Here is a 17,138-nt window from a genome sequence, read left to right as displayed (position 1 = left end):
ACAAAACAAAGGCCACAAAGTCTTCTTTTTCAGAAACCAAAGGGTAGCCTTAGAAGCTTTCGGCACTAGTCCGTAAGTCCAGTAAAGTGGGGTGGATCCCTTCACTTGCTCTCATCTACCTCACAGAAATGAAATGCGTCTGGGTGTTTCCACACCCACTTATCCTATCTATACTCTCAAGCCTTGTTTTAATAGACAGGACGGTGAGCAGTGGGAAGAACACTGGCCAGGGAGTGGATGTTTGGGGCTTCGGCTCCAGTGCTCCCAGAGTACTGTCACTGCAGCCATCCCATAACCATCCACAATTCAGCTTCCTCTGGGCTGGGAATCCTATTTCTGGCTAACTCCTACTTAGCAATAATGCACATTAGTTAACTGGAGATTTACGGGGACTATTTAAAGCTGTAACTCTGGGCAAGCCAAGCCCCCGAAACTCTTCCCAGATTATGGTGACACGCGAAGCTTTTCCTGAGAGCTCGGTTTCACGAAAAACTTCACTGTGGCCAGAAATGTAAATAGCATGATGTTAGAACTTCTAAAATAACTGAAGGACTTAATTCAATTTCTCTCTAAGCCCAGATTCATTATTAAAATGCTGCAGTGTACCTACATGCGCAGACCCTCACTGTTGGACAGAGGAATGGAAAATGCCAGGAATGAACCGCTCTGCAACTCAATTAAACAGGAGATCTCTAACCACGAGCCCAACCGAGGAAGAGGAGGATGGAAAGGAAGAGCTAGAAGCTGGGACTCAAGTCACAACCAGAAGTGGAAACTTCTACAGTGTGAGAAGTGGGGGATTCTCCCCACACCAGCCCACAGGTCTAGAGAACTACACCTCCTGTGTCTTGTTCATTTCTCTTAATGGTTGCTGACTTAGGCAAAATGCATGGAAGTGATGTCCATAACCAGGCTGCTGACAGTGAGGACAGAAGGGATGTGGGACGGACAGACATTCGCAGAGCAGACACAAAACCCTCTGGGATGACTCTGGATAAAACACAGTGACTTTAGCGATCGTGTTTTGACCTGGAGTTGGTTCTTCTCAAAATTATTAATAAAGAAAAACTTACACAGGATACACAGGATTGCCAGGGAAAAAAATGCACCCCTTTGAAAAAAGTTTTTAAAACAACAAGCTCCCCACAAAAACCACACAGACACAAAATGAAACCCTGGTCACTGAGTGTGCAAGCTCCCCCCAAAACACAACTGTAGCCAGAACTACTCCTCACACTAGTAGATCGTGTGCTGAGAGACCTGACAGGCACTTCCCAAGAAGCAGACCAAGTACACCCATGGAAGGCCAGCAGTTCAAGAGGATTTCTGTAATGGAAACTTCAAGTTTCGAGAGACTACCCACTTCTACAACCTCAACGTCACCCACAGTGGGATGTACAGAGAGCACGACACTTGGACAACATGAAGTCCATCAGCTACACAGCATGAGTCAGGGAAGCAGACATCATCAGGTTCAGAGACAGGCATGGCATCTCTCCTCTTCTCTGTAGACTCTAGAGTGAAAACTGCATGCATACATACAGTGTGTGCTATGTATGTGAACATGAATTATCTGAAGGAAGGTGGAGAGTGAGGAAGTAATGGAACGCGTGGGACAGGGAAGCAGAAGGTGGAAGAAAGGAGACTGGCAAAAGCAGGGACGAGGATAAGAGGGAATCGAGGGAGGGTTCAAATAACATACCTGTGTTTGCATGTGTTTGCATGTGTTTGCATGTGTGTACTGCCCTGGAGCAAAAGGAGGGGATATCCTCAAGTCCATAGGGAAGATGGAGGCCAACACTCATGACTCTGTGAACTGATCCTGGTGCCACTCCTGATGATCTGTCAGGCGATGCAGGCCTGCCCTTCTCCCGCAGACCTGAGGAGCTCTGTCAATCATGCAGCAACTTCAGCAACTCTTCAGCAGTCATGGCCACGGGTGCTGAGAGGCAGGGTCACTCAGCCACCCACATCAGGAGGGAATCTCTTCTAACTGTCAGAATCACAACCACAACTACAGGTTGTGATTCTTCTGTAGGGTGCTCCATGCCTTTAAAACGAGAACTAGAGATGCGGGAGAGCTGGGAGCTTTACATGGAACTGTCTGAGAACTGAAGCAAAGCCCAGGGTAGGACTGGCATCAGATGCAGGCACACCATGAAGACATAACCAGCGACAGTCGCTACTCAGTAATGCGGAGAGAGCAAGCACGCTGTGAGCACAGAGCAAGCCTGAGTGTGTGTGACTCAGAGCCTTTCCAAAAATGCAGAAATGCAGAAGAAAAGTCCGAGAAATGCGGGTTCCAAAAGGCTAGAGCCTGCAGCAGAAACACAAAACAGTGCATCGTGTAGCACAGCCTAAATACACACCATAGGACATTTCTAAAAACCCAGAAAAGGGCTGAATTAAAGTAGGAATAAAAGCGGATTTCTTACCACAGCCCTCATGAGCCAAAGGCCAATGTGAAGGTGATATGCTCCTGTGTGGTGGTTCATCTCGAGTCAACTGGGTTGGAAAACACCAAGATCAGTAATGTACAGTTCAGAAGGGGAGCCACACCCTGGCTTGCAAGCACAGGCACACGTCTTTGGTTCCTATCCACCAAGAGGCACTGCACCGTAAGTTCTTGCCACTGTGGCCGTATGCCTCACCAGAGACCCACAGCCATGGTGCACACCACACACACTGAAACCAGCCAGAACAGAACCTCCCTCTCTCCCAGCTGCTCTCGGGGTATCTGTCCCAGTGACTTAGGCCCAGTAATACTTAGGGGGCGGGGGGGGGGAGAGTAAATGGCACTGTAGAATTCTTGAGAGAAATATCTCCAATTAGATAAACAAAATGGGAAGAATTATCTGTCACAAGATCTGCAATTAACACACAGACATTTCTCCAGAAAAGAAGAAAAATAAAACCAGAAGTGTGGCCCTCACAAACAGAACTCACAGAACTAGGAATGCCAGCACAGTCAACTTGGCAGACATGAACATTTTAAATATAACTGGATTTATAGGGAAAATGTAAAAATGCACTGTTGACTCACAGAATATAATGTTTAAAGACTGCAGAACTATATACCAATACCACAAAAAGATGAGATGACAGTATTTTAGAAAGTAACTTTACTATACGTTAAAAATATGCAGTGTAAGTTTAAATGCATACTGTAGAGTCTTGTATCATTTAAATAATAATTAGCAAAGATCTAAGTCAGCCAGTCCACGATAGGCATGAAATGAAATTACTAAGGAAGAAAATATGCAGAAGGGGAAACGAAAGAGCAACTAGTAACTAACTAGTGAAGTGCTCACTGCATGGAGTGCAGACTAGTAACTAACTAGTGAAGTGCTAACTGCATGGAGTGCAGACTAGTAACTAACTAGTGAAGTGCTATCTCCATGGAGTGCAGACTAGTAACTAATAGTGAAGTGCTCACTGCATGGAGTGCAGACTAGTAACTAACTAGTGAAGTGCTCACTGCATGGAGTGCAGACGGCCTCAACAACTGCACCTGATGTGGTGCTGTGTGCAGACTCACCAGAGTCAGCACCCAGTAAAAGGAAGAGGGATGAGGGGGTTGGGGATTTAGCTCAGTGGTAGAGCACTTGCCTAGGAAGCGCAAGGCCCTGGGTTCGGTCCCCAGCTCCGAAAAAAAGAACCAAAAAAAAAAGGAAGAGGGATGAGTTAATCCGGAAGACAATAGCACGATCAACGCATGCACACCTAACAATATGCTTCAGAACACGTAAAACACTGAGGGGGAGAACTGACAAGATGTGTAAGCCAGCAGCCACAAGTAGAGGCAATACTTCTCTTGACAGTCGATTAAACATGAAAGGGGGAAAAATCAATAAATATTCAAAAACCAACAATATTATCAATACCTTGATATAATCAATATCCCTTCAGAGTGGGCTCTACCCAACAAGGTCAGATTTGGCCTTCAAGTACATACAGTGTCCAAAGCCAGATGATATTCTGAGCCACACAAGTTTCAATTTGATTTAGAAAGCTGACATCATACAAAAAGCCCTCACTACCCACAGCCGAGATACATTAAAAGTCAATAGAGATGGAATTTGGCAAGTTCTCAAGTAATTTAAAAATGAAGAAGATAGCATACTTCTGTGTAACTCGCTGTCAATGTAAGAAGTCAGAGGGTTCTGCACAGTGAACGATCTAAAGTGGAAGAGCATGTTGTGGATGGTATGCAGTGGGCGGCTTTGAGGGAAGTACTAGTGCTCTAATGCTGTGTGCTTTATTTAGAAGATATGAAAGGATCCAATGCCCATCTGAGAGCTCTCCTCACAACCTGTGGAAGTGCAGAACTAACCAGACCCAGAAGTCAGGGTCTCTAGACAAGGAAAAGGGGGGAAAGAAGGAGGGAAAAGGGAGATAGACAGACAGAAAGACAGACCGACTACAGAGATCGGCTCACATGCTCATGAGGTCTGAGAAGTCCCAGGATTTGCAGTCAGAACACTAGAGACCAGGGGAGACGGTAGCGCAGGCCTGACAATCAGTATGACCTTGCGTCCAAGTCTGAAAACAGACCAGAAGAGCCAAAGGGTCAGTCGGCAGAGGTGCTGCACCCCCTCTGCTGCACCCCCTCTGACATAGCACTCCCATTCAAGTCAGCTCTCCCAAGAACTGGATGAGGTCCACTTCCACCGCAGAGGGCAACAGTCATGTCACTCAAAATCACCCTCAAACACGTCATCAGGATACCACAGAGCCCAGTCAACCTCTGCACGTTGGAGGTACGGCCCTCGCCAACTCTTCGCCTGTATGCGTTCTCCTGAGCCATAGTCAAGTGCCCCACACAGCACGATACAACCATCTTGCACAGAACCTGAAGCACATTCACTCCTGTCCCCAAAGAGAAGGTAAATCCTGAGCAGCATCCATTCTTCTGGTGCTTAAGCTCCAGTCACTTAACTATTATGGCGACAAAAAGATATGTGCTGTGAAGTAAAGTGAAAATATGTCACATCACACCGTGAGGCAACGGAACAAGAAAGTAAAGATGCCTGCTGTAGATGTGCTGCAGATTGTAGGAAACGTATGTACAACTGTAGCTGCTGCACGTGTCTGGCCACGTGCTCAGTCTATACTAACAACTGCCATCTCCACTACCCATCCCACAGTCCCATCCCACAGCAGGAGATGAGCAACTGCTTCAACTGGCTCTGACTACTGACCTACCAGGACAACCCTAATCCTTCTGAAGCTCCAAGGCCAGAACAGAGCCAGTTTCTGCAAACCTTAACCACTGAGCATGACGGCATGAAGACCCTGGGCCCTGGGCCTTCACTACCAAACAGCGGTTCAACTTCTCCTTGACAGGATCCATCTCTCTCCTTTGCCTGCTGATTCAGAGGCAGGAGTCTGAAGGGACCAGGAGCAAGCCTTAGCTGTTCATCAGAATCACTGCTATGCCTTCTGGTAGCAATGTTCCTCTCTCTGGTACTCAGACCCCTAGACCAGCAAGCATAAGATCACGGGAACAGGAAACAGAAGCCTTCCTGACGTCACTAAAATAGCAGCCAAGCTTATTTCCATTTTTGATCCTTGGATCCTGTGAATCCTCACAAGGGGAGGAATAGTAAGTTCCACACACTGGACACTGACAGAAAGTAGAGGCGGACTCCTGAGGAATCTTCTCTGAACCCTTCACGATTCAACCAGGAACCTGGTATTGTAACTGAGTCTTCAAAAGACCATTCTACCATTCTACCAAGCCGTGACTTTAAATACCATGGAAAATAGTAGTCGGTGAACCCCATGGGCTTGGGGCCACTGCCATACTCCTGCAGTCATGGAGTTCCTTGACCAGATTTACCATGAAACAGGTTCAATGACCAGACGCAACACTTGTGTAGAGCATCACACAAGTGGTTAAGGAATTCTGTGACCCATAGGCAGTAGTCTCCACAAAACCGCATACAGGAAGAACATCCACATCTACATCCTCCCGATACGAACGGAAGTCTGCCCCTTCCACAGCACAGGCGGCCTAATGGAATCAACCTGCCCCTGGGGAGCTGGCTGACCGTCCTAGGGAATGGTTCTGTATCGGCGCCTTCCTGGGCACTGCTGGCAGACTGTGCCTTCAGCAGTGGCCACATGCAGATCAGCCTTAATGAGTACAAATTCACAGTGCTCCTCAGTGAGTGGAAGTCCACAGTGCTACATGCCCAGCAGCCACCTCTTTTACGATGACCGAGTTAGCCAGAACCCACTGAAGCACTGTGGATGCCGAGGAGGAGGCGGGCTCATAGTATGTATGGCTCTTCCCCTGAAAGGAGAGCGGACCAGAAAACAGGCTGTCCTCTCCACGTAACCACTAATCCCCTCTGCTGGCATCATCCCTCGGGACAAGTACCTGGGGCACGAGGATCCTGAGGATGCTCTGCCCATCCGGACATGTCTGCTCACACACTTCTCTCCCCGGCTTCTTTCCATCAGTTTTCTAATCCTGTTCTCCGTACACCACAGACCACCTAGCCAAACACTGGCCACAACTCATAAACCAGTCTGCAAACACACATCTGCACTTTTCCTTCAAAGCACAGTGAGTAAGTAGCCCTCACAGTTCTGCTGCTGGGGGATTCCCAGGGCCACTACTCAGAAGAGTCCCAATAGCACTATGTGCTGTGTTGGGATAAACTTGTTGGGGTAGTGCATGAATAGTACGCATACCAGGCCTTAGTTCTTATTTCCTCTGTCAAAGGGTGTTAGGAAACTACCCATAAGGCTGTGGATGCAAGCTGTGGGCGGAGTCAGGCAGCGTCAGGGAGCGGTCCAGCAAAGTGGGCATTTGCAGCACTTCCTAAAACCTACTTGAACCTTGATGGCCTGAATCACAGGTACACGGGTGTGTGTGTGTGTGTGTGTGTGTGTGTGTGTGTGTGTGTGTGTGTGTGTGTGTGTGTGTGTGTGTGTGTGTGTAATACTCTAGGGTACTGATTGATTATTTGTAATAACCAACTGGCATTTTCCAACACTGGTTTGTCCTTCATACAGGACAAGCAGGGGAACTGAGGAGGACCTGGTGGTAATCACTGCTCATTTACCCTCAAGTCCTTAGTAACTGTGCTCGTTCAAGCCTCTTGAAATGAGGCTTTGGATGTACCATCTTCTTTGGGGCCTCACTAATGCAAAGCTCAGTCGCTGGCCTAAACAGTGAGTGGGTTGCACAGATTAAGAGTCCAAAACGGGACTCTACTTAAGCCTGCTAAAACTGGGGAGGTGAACACAGGATGAGTTTGGTGACCCATGAGCCCCACTAGAAATAACCAGAGTCAAACATAAAGACATTTTGAGTCTTAAACTATCAGAGTCCAGTAGTTCCCCACAGGTATGTTTGTGAGTTTACGTAGTGTGCAGCTGCCCTTGGGAAGGCTGGGGGTGAAATTGAAAGTCTAAATTTTGACAGCTGTACAAAGGATATGGCTGACTGGGACCCAGGTCTGGAACTGACTGAGGGCTGCGACTGGCTGTCTCTTATCATTCTGCCTTAGATCTTATCTCACATTAACCTTTCTGCCTATGAAGATCAATTCTCAGTTTCACTTGTGGGAACACCAGAATCGATAAGCCGTCAGTCTGCAGAAGCCAGACTGTTCTCTACGGTTCTGCTGGATATCCTTGTAAGTCCGCCCATCTCATCCTTAAGACTGAGTGCTGCACTCAGTCGCCCCATCACTGGCTGCAATTCCCACTGCAAGCTCTGCGCTCTGAGTACAGAACCCAGGGTCCTTCCAGGATGTCAGGATCCCAGGAACTTTAGTGAGTAAATCTCTGCTTAAGGCAGAATCTCATGTGGCCCAGGCTGGCCCAGCACTGGGATGACAGGTATGCTCTACCACTCCCAACCGCAGTGAGTAACCTTAAGTGACACATAGACTCACTTTCCTGTCTCCCTAAGCCTACAGATTCCAACTTGGCCACCAGACCACAGCAGGTACAGCATTCCCAACCTGCTCGGGTAACTGCATCTGGGTGCACACGTGGGATGAAGTAGCATAGTTCTGGAGAGTATAGGCTTAATGTACCCACACCGATGAATTCAGTCTGACCTTTCTTTCCACTGTCCGGCTATACTGTGGCTGTGGATTCCATCACACATGCCTAAGATTTCTTTCTGTCTGTGTCAACTCTGAAGCGCACACAGCTCTTTCAGAACGCAGCATGTCCCCACAGGGCATGCTGTCACCTTCTTGGGCTGACTGAGGCTTCTAGCCAACCACTGATGGAAGCAGAGTGCTGGGAGGTCCTGAGTCCTTGAGGCATGCCTAGTGCGGTTTTCTCAGGAGGGACATGGAGTGGTCATTCATCTCAATTCAGGGTGTGCTCCTAGCCCATCAGGGCTTTGTCCTATCTCCTGGTTCCAACTTTCAGATGTCATCAAATAGATTCAGGGTAGTACGTCTCTAGATGCCAATCCCACCCCAACCCTATTCCTTCACAATCAGCTCACTTCCTATAAAGACTTAAACTTCTCTCGCCTGACTCTGATGTCCTGAAGATCTGAGGGAGCAGCACTGAGAACTGAACCTTACGTGAACGCTCCACAAACCCCGCAGATCTCAATTACGAATCTCCACACTTCTCAGTTTCCCTGTACTTAATTTTCAGACTGGGAGTTCTCAGATCCTACTTTACACACCTATCAAAGGTCTGACCTGCTAATAGTGTCTCTTTAAAAGAAAATAGACTTGTTCACCAAGAGAAACACATAAAGTACTTGCCTGCTCACATTTTTCCAAGATGATATAAAACTTATTCTAACCACTAATTTTCATTTCCCTTGAATTAAAAATACCAGAGTCCTCAGCACATACTTCTCATGTGATTCTGACTTTAGCATGAATCACCTGTAATTTTTTTACCTCCACACCTAGTAAGTAATTGGGTACCAATTCTAATAAAGCTTCTATCATATATGAAATAAAATCCAGTAGAACATAATTCTCTCATATGTTACATTAAAAAGTTCTTTTCAGAAACACACCTTCATGCCTTAACTCTGACAACTCGAATGGGCGTGGTCTTCATCACAGTGACACCTCAGTAAACCAAGCTTTCCTGAACGCTCCCACAGTGCTGTTCATGTGCTCAAAGGTCAGCAGTGTCCTATAGGAGTGCCAGCTGGCCCTGCTTCGATACTGAGTCAATTCATGTAATTAAACTCAAACAATGTTACTTCCTGGGAGACAGGAATGACACTCGTTTTTATTTGCTCGAGTTCCTCTCCTTGTATATATAAATTCCTTAAATTGTGTGTAAATCTTTAGTTGGTGTTTTATATTTTATACTGAACATTAAATGACTATACCAGCCAAAAGGGGAGTACTGCCATAGCAACCAAGAGAAAACCTAGCCCCAACTACACTGAAGAACCAGAAGGACACATCCTGGGCCTACCTAACAAGGACGTGGAACTCTGAGCTTGCTGTGGTCCTGCTTCCCAGGAGCTCTGTAAATAAGGAAACGAATGTCAGCACAGGCCACTGGGAAATGAAAACCTATCGCTTCATTACATCAGCACACCATTCAGTCCTCCTCAGTTATAAAGATACAGACTAAACCACACAGAAGGTCAAAGACATGCACACTGGCTGGACAGACCCATCCTATCAAGGGTCTATAGACAGGAATCCCTTCTGCAAAAGTGTACCTGTATAAGCTAATTATAACACTCAGTACTACAACACAGTAACATTCTATCAAATGGAGAAAAATAAAATCAGTTACCTTCAGCAACTAAAACATGAAAATTTACAAAATGGGGAAATGGGCTCTGGTTGTCGTTACATACTAGTGACACTTGTGATGAGGACACAGTGTTTATTACAGTAAGGAGTGTGTCTGTCCCACCTCACCACTGGTGACACTCATGACGGAGACACAGAGTTTATTACAGTGAGCAGTGTCTGTCCCACCTCACCAGATCTACTTCCCACTCCACTGAGTCTTTCCACATTTAGAGACCCCTTACTGCTCTGCGGCACCCTGCTAAGAGGGGAGCTCATTCCAGGCTTTCGCAAAACTGCCAGTCAACAATCTCATGACTCAGCACCAATCCAAGGCTTGCTATAACCCAGTAGGCTTATGCCAAAAATCACCTGGCAGTCAGAACAGAGGCTCTGACACTGTGGGCCCTCCTACCCTCACCCTGCTCTCCCCAGCACTCACAACCAGAGAAAACAGTGAGTTCAATGCACAGAGAACCCCGGCAGCCTGGGACCCACCCAGGAACTCTTCCAAAGGCCTATTCTCAGAAGCTGCCATTCTTGACCTGTCCAGCTGCTTGCTGCTCCTGCGAGAACCTGCATTTGATCTCGCTCAGGTTGCCAGGACAGTAACCTTTCTCCAGAATAGAGTCTGTCAAAAAACAAACAGGGCTGCCCTTTTAAAACGCAGCAGCCAGAGGTGGTGGGGACAGCTACATGTACACATACCTAGCTAACATGTACATGCACACATAGCTAACATACAAAGATAAGAACTGGAAGAGACGAGTATTTATGAATTATTCTTAAAAGATGCAACACCTTTCTGAAAATCTAAAAGGTCATGTTTGTTCATAAAGCTGTATGTACGTGTGTACGCGTGTGTGTGCATGTGTTTGTGCATATGCATGCATACTCTAGAGAGAGACCTCAGGCGTTGCCTCTGGCTCTGCACAGTGGCAAACAAAGACTACGGCAGCTACGATCTGCTCACTGCGACCCTGGGCCGTCATTCAGAGATCCATGGCAAAGGCCAGATGCTCTATGCATGGATGGAAATAATTTTGTGTGGCCCCTAATCTAAACAGACTTCAGCGGCTGCACATGAGGACACAGGGCTTCCAAAATATATCAAAAACAAGATTATTATGCAAACAAATCCCAAGGAAGAGAATTGAGCAAACATCCAGAGAACATTAATATATTTTTACATGTCCAGTTTAAAAAAAAAAAAAAAAGCCGGACAAACAATAATCAGCGAAGAACACAGTCTGTGCAGGTAGATGGGGTGGGGGGAGCAATCAGCAAAACGACACACCCTGATCTTACTAGAGAACGCCATCAAAACTGGGAAGAGCTCATAGAAATTGCATTTTAATAAAGGGGGAAGACAGACATGATGTTATTTCCAATAGTGAATAATTGAATGACAATAATTTGATTTATAACTTAGTGACAATGACTTATAACTGAGTGACAATAATTTATAATTGAGTGACAATGATTTATTACTGAGTGACAATGACTTATAACTGAGTGACAATAATTTATAACTGAGTGACAATAACTTATAATTGAGGGAATGATAGAGATTTATAATTGTACTAACAATGAAATGTGTATAGAGCACAACATTACAGCCAAGGTACAAAACCTCCCTAGCAAACTAAATTACTCAAAATGCAAGACATCAAAAATGGGGATTAAAATAGAAAGCATTTATAATTTTGCTTAATAAACCTCACAATGAAAAACAATATGGGGGCACCAAAATGTAAGTAGCAGCTTCATCAGAATAACAGGGGTAATTTTTCTACCACGACAACAGTGATTTCTACTACAAAGAGGCTAAGAAATACAACAACCATTTATGACTGAATTTTAAAAGTTCTAAACAAACCAGGAGTCAAAGACAATTTCCTCAATCTGATCAAAATGATAAAAAAAAAAGGACTATACGTTTTCTTTAAAGAAAGTTACCATCACAAATGTCTCCTGAGACTTCTTATTCAGCATTACTAGAAGTCTTAGCAGTGCAATGAAACAAGAAAATGCGAACGGTTGGGAAATGTGAAATGAAACTGCTGGGTGGATGGAATACATGAATACGGAGACGATCCCAAGGAGTCCATAAAAAGACACGTGTACTAACAAGTGAGTTGAACAACGCTGTAGGGTTCAAGAACATGTAAACATCAACTTATTTATAGCAATAACTAGGAATGTACGTGTGCCTGGATACCATTTACAGTAGCACCAAATGAACGCACATACAAATGGAACAAAGCAGGCGCAAGACTTTTATGCTGAAAGCTGAAAAATATTAAGGGAAACCTAAGTCCTGCGTAAGCAGAATCACCTAGCAGATTGAAGACACCTAAGGTGCCAGTCGCCGCAAAGGGATTTATAACTTCGATGCACTCCTAACCAAATCCCTATACCACACAAAGTACCTCTAAGAATCGCACAGGAAGAAAAGGAGCTACAGCACTTGGAACTATCTGAAAAATAACCAAGCTAGAGGATGAAGCCTTCTGACTTTAAGACGTTCTATAAAACTGCACTGCAGAGTGGTCAGGACCAAAGGAGAGATACACAGAATGATGGAAGAGAAGAGAATGCCCAGAGAGACAGAGCCGCACATGCACGGTGAACTGCCTTCTCACAAAATGCCAAAGAGAATCCTGCTGAAGGACAGTAAGAAAGGTTCCCTCAGATGCAGGCAACCAAATTCATCCATCTGTAAAGGAAAGGCGCAGAGAAAGCTACAGCCTATACCTTGCATTATAAAAGTAACCGACAACATATCCTACGTACAATACCTAAAACTAGAAAGGATCTAGAGAGAAACGGAAGTTCTTTGCAAACTCGGTGTACAAATTATTTTTTAAAAAAGGAAAAAGAACTGACTCAATGGATTTTATCAAAATGGACGTTTCACACCTTTCACGTGTCAGGAAAAGGAGAAAATGGCAGACTCAAAGAAAACACTTGTAGACATACATACATACACGTGTGTGTGTGTGTGTGTGTGTGTGTGTGTAAAACTAAAGTTTGTGCTCACACTGTATAAGATTTTTTAACTAGACAGTAAAATCTCACAAAACACTTTGGAAAGACGCCTCTTGAAAGAACACATAGACAGCAAACAGCAGCAAAGGAAAATGCCTTACGCGCTAGTTAACTAGAATCTCAAATAATATCATCAGTGAGAGCCAGGTATGGAGGTACACAGCTGTGATCCAGCCTCAGGAGGTGACGGCAGGATAATCAGGAGTTCAAGGCTAGCTTCGGCTATGGAGCCAGTTGAAGGCAGAGTGGGCCAATTGGGACCATGTCTCAATTTTAAAAAACGAAAACTCAATGAGTCATGAGGAAACACCTTCCAAAGTAGCTGAAGCGGGAGCTACAATGCCAAGACCTGACTGACTGATGCACAGCAACATGGACCATGCATCTCACTGTCAGGAGTGCAGCATGCAGCAGCCACCATGGTAAAACATTAGCCATGCACCTGCCGCCTGGCTCAGCACTCCACTTCTCAACACTGAACCAAGGAAAATGAGAACTAATCTCTCTTAAGACTTAAATATGAGTATTCCCCCAAAATGCATTTTTATAACAGCTTCACCCCAAAATACAAACCTCAGGAACTACCTAAACGCCCACCAACTAGTGAGTGAGTACATTGTAGTCTGTCTACTCACTGATGGAAGTAACACTCCCCCTTTTTAAGGAGACACCAAGTCTGGGCACAGATGCCCAAAGGGTGAGCTAGAAAAGCATTCTGGGAAAAAAAAAAAAAGTAGGAACAAGGGGCTACACTGCATCTTTCCACTTACACAAATCCAGAGAGCTAAAGTTGGACAGAGGATGAATCCGAATCTGTACCCATCCTGGGTCATCCCAACGAGCAAACCGTGGTGATGTTATATGACCAGGCACTTGTCAGAGTGCACAGGAAGACATACTGAATTAGTTACTGGGAGGTCTACCCTGAACTAAAGTGAAAGAAATGCCCTTTGGGAAAAGGCGCATCAACTCTAGTTCAAACAAGCGGAAACCCAAGTTGCTGGAAACTGAAGGAGACACAACCAGAAACCGAACCCTAAAATGTACCAAATTAACAAACACATTAATACAGTGGCCTTTCAGAAATTTAATTTTACAAGAAATGACGAAACTTAATGGAAAATTTTAAGGAACTAGTAGGCAATGGTGCTCTGATTGTGAACCATAGAATTTAAACACTGTTTTCTCCTTTTTCATGAATAGAAAGATCTTGCCCACCTCAATCGATTCCCACCTGTCTTGTGTCATCGAGATTCCCGTCAAAATTTTCTTTATTAATAAAAACTCTATATTCTTTACAAATCTGATAGTAGCTGTGTGTTCAATAAAGTGTCCCATTAAGCAAAGTTCTGTCCATTCAAGCTTGAGACAAGATAATTAATGACAGGCTCTTTTATACACACACACACACACACACACACACACACACACACAGAATGTGGGGGACAGAGACAAGAGATAGAGGGAGGGAGGAATAGAAGGAAGGAGAGAACAACAGATGTTTCTCTGGGTGATTTTCTAAAGTTTTCTTTTTCTTTCAAGTATTATGAAGATTAGTATTTTTCTTAAAAACTCAAAAATCCTGGACTTTCTCATTTTGTTTTATGTTTTTTTTTCCATTTGGAGTATGATGTTGCTAGGCAACCAGTTCACATTTCCCAGCCCACTGAAACTCCTCCTAGCTATCATAGGGGACACCAAACTTCCTGACCGCTCACCAGGCAATTCTCCACACACTATCACAACACCTAAGGACACCAAGAAGGTGTAGAGGGCCTGGCGTCTTCCCTGGGTCATTTATCCCAACAGGTGAGGAACAGACAGCCCCCAAATCAACAGAAGGTGTGGCGGAGAGGACCACAAGTGCACTTCTCCCTGGTTGCTTGTCGCCCCTTCCTAAAGGCTTTTGTCTTAAATCCTGCGGTGAGTGTTGACCCACCCAGTGACAAGACAGCAATCCCTCAACCACGCAGCAAATATGTTCTACCACCATCAACCGAGCCGGGCGGTAAGGATTCGGGGCGAACGATGTGTCAGTGTCTGCACAGTGGAGGGAGACGTCGGAATTCGTGGGCGGCCTAAGGGACCTTAGCTGAGCCCAGAGAGGAGGACCAAGAGCGCTGTGGCCTCACCAGAGCTGCCAGAGCAAGGAACAACTCCTGTGCAAAGCTCCCTCCGGCGGAGGCGGCCTCGCAGGCGCCGCATCCTGGGGGCGGGGAAAGGTGTGTGACAGACAGAGGCCACGCGCTTCGCAAGGTGCTCCTCTCGGGAAAGAACCCGAGATGCCGCTGTGGGTGTGTCCTGCGATCAGATCTCGAAGAGGACTCCAGCGCGCCTTCCCAAGGTCTGAGACCGGAAGGGGTGCGCCACTCGGTGCCGGCGGGAACCGCGACAGGGTCAACACTTCCGTTCCGCCAGGGCAACTGCGGCACAGACAGGGAACGCACTTCCTATGGCTCTCCACTCGGGACCACGCAAGTGCAAGTCTCCGAGGGCGAGGGCGAGGGCGGGAGCGGGATGCCTCCCTAACCTAGGTCCTACGAGTGGCCCAGCCGAGGCCTCACGGCTCGCGGTAGCTCGGCCACGTTCCCACCCGCGGCCGAGACCCGGACCCTGACGGCGAGCACCCGATTACCTGCTCCTGCCGCCGCCGCAGTGCTCCCCGCGCTATTGCGCGTCACACCCGGCTCTCAGGCACGTGCTCCGGGACACGGGACACGCAACCCCCCTCCCGGTGACTGCGGGTCCGGGAACCCACGTTGGGGCAGCCCACGCACCACCCGGCGTCCAGAACCTCCTCACCGGAAGTTGATTTCCACCTAGGCCCGCCCAGGCCTGCGCGCGGCGCTCCAGTCATCCGCGGTCGCATCACATGACCCCCAAGCTGAGGCCAGCTGAGCCTCATCTGGAGAGAGACCTAACCTGTGAAATGGACTAACCTGGTTTCACTACCCTGACCATCCTGATCGGTGCCTTAAACTTTGTCCTGAGCCAAAACAAACTATCCACTAAATATTCCTCCTACAAGAGATTCAGCAGGCTAGGGCACAAGAAGAACCTCCTAGTTGAGTGATCCTCAGGTAATTGCTCTCTGCGATAGATTAGCTTCGACTTAATGCTTTTCCTGACCTTTCTCAAGATCTACCTCCAAGTAAGGGTTCTCATTCTCCCTTAGTGGTTCTCACTCTCCCTTAGTGGCAGGCCCATCAAACCACATACCAAATCAAAATCTTTCTCCTGTCCAGAACTCGAATCTACCACAAGAAGAGCCTTCTGCTCCCTTTGCCTCTTACAAGCAACCAAAAAAAAAATGAGAACTGAATAAAGCACCTGGCACTATGACTTGCTCAAGAAATGTTTGACATGCTGTCTGGTCCTGTTGGCTTAGCAGAACTCTCAAGTTCCTGAACGTTACTAGGCTGAAAGCTTCTCTGAATTTTGAAGATCCGTGGCGCCGGGACTATAGCACTTGTAATCACTCTATCATAGCAGTTCATTCATATTCTGTTAAAGATGGTTGATTTTTCAGCCGCTTGACATCCTTACATCAAAGCTGTCCTTTTCCTGAGGGGAATATACACACACATACTTGATAGGTTTTTGTCTGAAGGGGAGAGTAGTTGTATAGACTGTAGTGACTGTTACATGAAAATGGTCAACAGATAGCACACTTCTCAAATGATTTAAACAACATTCACTTAATTTTTATTGAATGTGTGCTATTTACTTGGGACTAGTCAAGTGGTAACAATCTGGGAGTGAACTAGATACGTCCAAGATGTTTTACTGCCCAGTGCCCTAATCTTTGAGTATGAGTCTGTGGGCGACTTCTATTCTTCATACAAAGGGCATTTATTGGGAATTGCTTTTCTCTTCCTTCCACGGAACAAAATTGAACTGTCTTTAATCTCTAATCAAAGTGGGAAGTGCCAACCGGATCTTGACACACATCCACTGAACTGGGCAACCTGAGATCATTAGTGAACGGCTGTAATCCTGAGAAGATCACCTCTTCTGATCTTTTTCCATCCCATGTATTCTTTGCACAAACAAGTTGTGTTTCTCTTAGATAAATCTGATTCTTCTTCACACATGTATACTTTTATTACCAGTTCAGTGACAAGTCAAGGACCACTTCTTGTATACTCAGCAAGCTGTTTCCCGTTTCTCCTTGTACATCTAGAGTCTGGTAGTCAAGAAAGTGGAAAGGCATTCAATAAACATTTCTTAAACTGTTAATATCAGTGTGTCACCTTGTCTTTTCTCTCTTTGTGCTAGAAACCTTAATGCCTTTGGTTTTCCATTGAAATGTCTGTAGGCTTACTCTAT

The 17,138-nt window shown here is 46.0% G+C and overlaps 1 protein-coding gene across 1 annotated transcript in view; it reads right to left on the bottom strand.

The window, feature by feature from the left end:
* The window catches only part of Ccdc91 (coiled-coil domain containing 91), a 170,911-nt gene extending 155,278 nt beyond the window's left edge, over positions 1-15,633 (bottom strand). The window contains exon 1 of the mRNA XM_032905426.1: positions 15,445-15,633. The gene's annotated coding sequence lies outside the window, so the exon portion shown is untranslated. The remainder of the gene's footprint in view (positions 1-15,444) is intronic.
* Positions 15,634-17,138: the final 1,505 nt, after the last annotated feature.

Source organism: Rattus rattus, chromosome 6, assembly GCF_011064425.1.
Source record: "Rattus rattus isolate New Zealand chromosome 6, Rrattus_CSIRO_v1, whole genome shotgun sequence".
NCBI lineage: Eukaryota > Metazoa > Chordata > Mammalia > Rodentia > Muridae > Rattus > Rattus rattus.
Note: the sequence above shows the minus strand (reverse complement) of the source record. Positions and strands in the feature narration are given on the sequence as shown.